The sequence below is a fragment of the Panthera onca genome, chromosome X (assembly GCF_046562875.1).
Source record: "Panthera onca isolate mPanOnc1 chromosome X, mPanOnc1 haplotype 2, whole genome shotgun sequence".
Lineage (NCBI taxonomy): Eukaryota > Metazoa > Chordata > Mammalia > Carnivora > Felidae > Panthera > Panthera onca.
Genome location: NC_138357.1, coordinates 90,674,231 through 90,680,230, shown reverse-complemented (window position 1 = coordinate 90,680,230; position 6,000 = coordinate 90,674,231).

Below are 6,000 nucleotides of genomic sequence, written 5' to 3'. Positions count from 1 at the left end.
AATCTGAAACAGGCTCCAGGCTCTGAGCCGTCAGCACAGAGCCCGACGCAGGGCTCGAACTCATGGACTGCGAGATCATGACCTGAGCCGAAGTCGGACGCTCGGCCGACTGAGCCACCCAGGCGCCCCTGTTAGATGGCATTCTTAAAAGAGAAAAGTTCAGGTAAGGATTTGGATGAAACTAGAACGACTCTTCACCAAGTAGAGGAATGAGACACATATTTTATGATAAAAATGGATCAGAGAATACTACTCAGCTATAAAAGGGCATGAAAAATGGATCAGAGAGTACTACTCAGCCATGAAAAGGAGTGAAATTCTGATACCCGTTACAACAGGGCTAGATCTTGAAAAAATTTTGCTTAATAACACAAGGCAGAAATAGAAAGACAAATGTTGTGTGGTTCCACTTATCTGAGGTACTTAGAATAAGCAAATTCATAGAGATGGAAAGGAGAACAAAGGTTGCCAGGGGCTGGGGAAGTGGCGAAGGGGCAGTTATTACTTACTGGGTACAGAGTTTATGTCGGGGATGATGAAAAGGTTTGGGGCAGAGACAGGGGTGATGCGTCCACAAGACTGTGTACGTATTTAATGCCTCTGAACTGTACAGCTACCAATGGTTAGGATGATAAATGTTATGTCAGGTGTATTTTTACCACGAGAGAAACAAAATGAATTTAAAGGAAGTGGGCAAGGCAGAAAAAAAATGGATCGGGACTTCTGGTCCCATGGGAAAGACTGAACACACATGTAATACTCCATCCCATAATGCCCAAATTCCACTGGTATGACACAAATCATACTTTTGTTGTTGTTATTGTTTTTATGTTTGTTTGTTTGTTTTAATGTTTGTTTATTTATTCTGAGAGAGAGAAAGAGAGCCAGCGGGGGAGGGGCAGAGAGAGAGAGAGAGAGAGAGAGAGAGAGAGAGAATCTCAAGCAGGCTCCATGCTGTGAGATCATGACCTGAGATCATGACCTGAGCTGAAATCAAGAGCCAGATGTTCAACCGGCTGAGCCACCCAGGTGTCCCCAAATCATGCTTTTTTTTCAAAAAAAAAAAAAAAAAGAAATAACAATTCTAGGCATAAACGTAACAAGAAGGGCTCAACACTTACATGAGGGAAATTACCAAACTCAAAGACCAAAAAGAGACTTGACACGACGGAAAAATACCTTAGCTTGGGAGAGGCAGACCTAACATCATAAAGGACATCCATTCATTTCAGGTCAGTATGTATAGTTAATACAATCACAATACGATCATCCAATTTTTGTTCCCTGGGGTTGATTATAAAGTTCTTGAGGGAGGACAAACAACCAAGAATAGCCAGGAAACACCTGAAAAAGATAGACAATCATGAGGGCTTGCCCTATCACATATTAAAATGTTATATAACCCAACGTAGAAAGTAAATATCTAAGCGTTCATACTGATAGAGATAAGGGAATGGGGAAGAGACAAGTGTCTTGTGCATTATTTCATCTCATTTATGTACTTCCTTGACCTCCAAGAAGTAGAGCCTAAGTCCCCACTCTTCCTATGTGGGCTGCACATAGTGACTTCCTTCCAAAGAGGGCAATATGGAAAACAAGGAAAAATGACATTAGGGCAAAACTAAGATCTGAAGGAAGTATGCACGTTAGTTACCAATAATGTATCAGCATTGGTTCATTCATTTTAATAAATGTGCCATGCTAACGTAGGATGTTAATAACAGGGGAAAGGGTGTAGGGGATGTCAGAACTCTACAATCTTCTCAGATTTGTTTTTTGTACATCTAAAGCTGTCCTTGAAAATAGTCTACTAAAGGGGCGCCTGGGTGGCTCAGGCGGTTGAGCGTCCGGCTTTGGCTCAGGTCATGATCTCACAGTTTGTGGGTTCGAGCCCCGCATCGGGCTCTGTGCTGATGGCTCAGGGCCTGGAGCCTGCTTCGAATTCTGTGTTTTCCTCTCTCTCTGCTCCTCCCCCGCTCATGCTCTGTCTTTCGCTCTCTCCTTCAAAAATAAATAAAAACATTAAAAAAAATTTTTTTTTAAAAGAAAATAGTCTACTAAAAAGAAGGCTGCCTGAAACGCTTCTGTAGATGTAACCTTGTGGCCTTTGCCGTAGGTGAACTGGAGAATATACCTACAAGTGGCATTGCTGGGTCACAGAACGCAGTATCACTAGATGTCAAATTGACCTTGAGACGCTCATACCAATTTTCACCTCCACTATCACGGTATGAAAAATCGAATTCCACCCTCCTTTCCCAGGAATACATGCACCCTCAATGATTTTTATTATTTTCAGACTCTTCCTTAATTTTCTGAAAATTTGCTGGGCAGGAACGTGACGTGGACATGATTCATGTCCTTTTATGTCGACCCGGTTCCTACATACTGAGTTGCCTATTTTACATTTTAATTTGTAGTTCTTTGTATATTGTAGAATATTTGGATGTTCTATATGTGTCAAATGTGTTTTCACATCCTTGATTTTAAACATTTGTGATGTCTTTTATGCCACCAAAGTTTTTAATGACACTACTTTTAAATATAGTCAAATTTATCATTTTTTTCCCCTTACGGTATATACATTCCATTGCTGCTTTGAAAAATTCAGCCTATTGAAATAACAAAGCATTCTCCTCTATTTCCATCTGAAAAAAAAAATGCTTGTCTTTTTTTTTAAGACTTTATCTTATTTTTCAGGTAATGTCTACACCCAACGTGGGGCTTAAACTCACAACCCCGAGATCAAGAATCACACGTTCTACCAGCTGAGCCAGCCAACTGCCCCAATGACTCCAGTTTTGTTTTTTTTTAACTTATTAAAAAGCTTCAGAAACTTAAAGTGGGGCATTGGCAGGTGAGCAGAATATCCTGAAATAGGTCCACCTGCATATGAAAAGATAGCATATGATAAAGGTGGCATCTCAGTACAATGAGGGGAAAATGGTATGGGGTGGGGGGGCGTCTGGGTGGCTCAGTCAGTTAAGTGTCTGGCTCAGGTTATGATCTCAAGGTTTGTGAGTTCGAGCCCCGCGTCGGGCTCTGTGCTGACAGCTCAGAGCCTGGAGCCTGCTTTGGATTCTGTGTCTCCCTCTCTCTCCGCCCCTCCCTGCTCACGCCTTGTCTCTCTCTCTCTCTCTTTCAAAGAAAAATAAATAAGCATTTTTTTAAAAATTAAAAATGTTGTGGGGTGGGGGGGCGCCTGGGTGGCTCAGTCGGTTAAGCATCTGACTTCAGCTCAGATCATGGAAGTTTGAGCCCGGCATCGGGCTCACTGTTGTCAGCAGGGAACCCTCTTAGGATCCTCTGTCTCCCTCTCTCTGCCCCTCCCCTGTTTGCTCTCTCTCTCTCTCTCAAAAATACTAAATAAACATTAAAAAATAATAAAAATGGTATTGGGATAACTTCTTAGGTATGTAGAAAAAGATAAAACAGAGTGTGATAAATTCCAAATACAGCGGAGATTTAAAGGTAGAAAAATGTAAACCATACATGCCCAGAAGAAATCATAGGTAAATTCTTCTATACTCAGTGCAAAACACCTTCCTATCTAGGAATCCAAATCCAGAAACTAGGGGAAATATATCGCTAAATCTGACCCCGTAAAATTTGAAAAACCAGAAAACAAAACAAAAAACAAAAAACAACAACAAAGAAAACTCCGTGCCCCCAAAACACCATAAACCATGGAAAAAGACAAAGGGCAAATCGGGAAAAAATACTTGCAACTCGTATTGCAGATAAAGGTTTAATTTGCTTTGAGTATGTGTTTAAAAATAGAAGAATAACAGGCCACGTGCCTCCTAGGAAAATGAGAAAGAGAAATGAACACACATTTCCCGAAAAAGAAATGCAAATGGTCCTTAAGCATGAAGCAACGTTCAACCTGCTTGATAAGAAAAAGATGCAAATTAAGTTTCACAAGGATACCATTTCTCACCCAGCAGAACAAGACTGGCCAGAGCCTCTGGCACAAAGTTGAACAGAAGCTGTTAAAATCAACTTCCGCTCTCATTCCTAATCCCCATACTTCACCATTAAGTATGATGTATACTTTTTGTAGAAAGTTCCCCTCTTAGTTTCTCAATCTTAATCAGATTGAGAAAGTTCCCCTCTTAGTTTGTTGAGAGTCTACGTTTTTTTATGATAAATAATTGTTTAATTTCATGAAATCCTTTTTCTGCATCTGATGAAACGTGTTCCCCCCGCCCCTTTGTTCTGTTAAGGAGGCAAAATACGTTGATTTTCAAATGTTAACCCTATTTTGCATTCCTGAAATGTATCCCACTCGGTCATGATATACTGTCTTTTCTTACACATTGCTGGATGTGATCTGCAATATTTTTTCCTAGGGGTTTGGGGTTTATAATTCTGGGAATATCCGGAGTGCCTGGGTGGCTCTGTGGGTTAAGCGTCCGACTCCAGCTCAGGCCATGATCTCAGCGTTTGTGAGTTTGAGCCCCACATCGGGCTCTGTGCTGACAGCTCAGGAGCCTGCTTCGGATTCTGTGTCTCCCTCTCTCTCTGCTCCTCCCCTGCTCATGCTCTGTCTCTGTCTCAGAAATAAATAAACATTAAAAAAAAAAGTTTATAATCCTGGGAATATCAGCTTTTAATTTTCCTCTTGTAATGTCCTTGTCACCTTTTGGTATTTAAGTTATGATGCCCTCATGAAATAAGTTTGGTGGTGTTTCTGTTGCTTCTATTCTTTGGAAAAGTTTGAGTAAGACAGTGTTATTTATTTATTTATTTATTTATTTATTTTAAGCTAATCTCTATACCCAACGTCAGGCTCGAACTCACAGCCCTAAGATCAAGAGCTCCACCAACTGAGCCAATCAGGCCCCCCGTCCTTTTCAAATTTATTAAATGGTGGCATTTCTTTAAATGTTTGAAAGAACTCACCATCAAAGCCATCTGGGCCTGGAGTTTTCATTATGGGCAGCTTTAAACTGCAGATTCAGTTTCTTTAACAGATACAACAATCTTCAGCTTTTATTCAGATTCTTTATACCTTCTTGCATAAATTTTGGTAAATTGTGTTTTTTGAAAGCTTCATTCATTTCATGCAAATTTTCACATACTGCCTTTCCTGTAACTAACTGTAACTGAGCGTAACCAAACAGCCGATGAGGAAATGTTCGGGTTTTTTAATTCTTTTTTTTAAATGTTTATTGATTTTTGAAAGAGAGAACGCGAGCGGGGGAGAGGCAGAGAAAGGGAGACACAGAATCCGAAGCAGGCTCCAGGCTCCCCAGCTGTTGGCACAGCCCGACGCGGGGCTCGAACTCAAGAGACCGGAGATCGTGACCTGAGTCGAAGTTGGATGCTCCACGGACTGAGCCACTCAGGCGCCCCTGAATGTTCTCTGTTTTAGAAAGAATTCCAGTTTGTAAATTATTTGTTCAAAAATCAACAGTTAATGTAGACCGTCACTATTTTTTTTTTACTCTTTTTTTAAGTAGGCTTCACGCCTGGCACAGAGCCCAACGCAGGGTTCAAACTCACGTAAGATCAAGACCCGCGCTGCGATCAAGAGTTGGCTGCTCGACTGACTGAGCCACAAGCATGTCACTATTTTGTAACCCCAAATGAAATCATGGATCTAGGCAGTCATTATTAATGGCTGTTCAAACTATTAAGTGATAAGCTGATGGGAAGGTATGTAATGGTTGATTTAGGCTGACCCTACTTGAACCCAGCAATCAATTCTAGTGCTCCCCAAAGAGAAATAACCGGAAATTATGTGTTGCCTCTTGTGATGGAACACAAAATACACACCACCACCTATAAAGTGTTCTTGGCCCTCCCCCTAAGCCAAATCAAACTCGAATCTGATTATGTCTTTATTTAGCTATAGGTGGACAAGTCACACGGGGGCCAAAAGAACAAAGCGAACTGAAACCACAAGGAGGCAATCAGCAACAATAAAAATATAGGAAGTTCTAGGAAAATGCCCTGGTTTCTGTAACAAATAAACTATAAGAAAAAAAAAAAGGA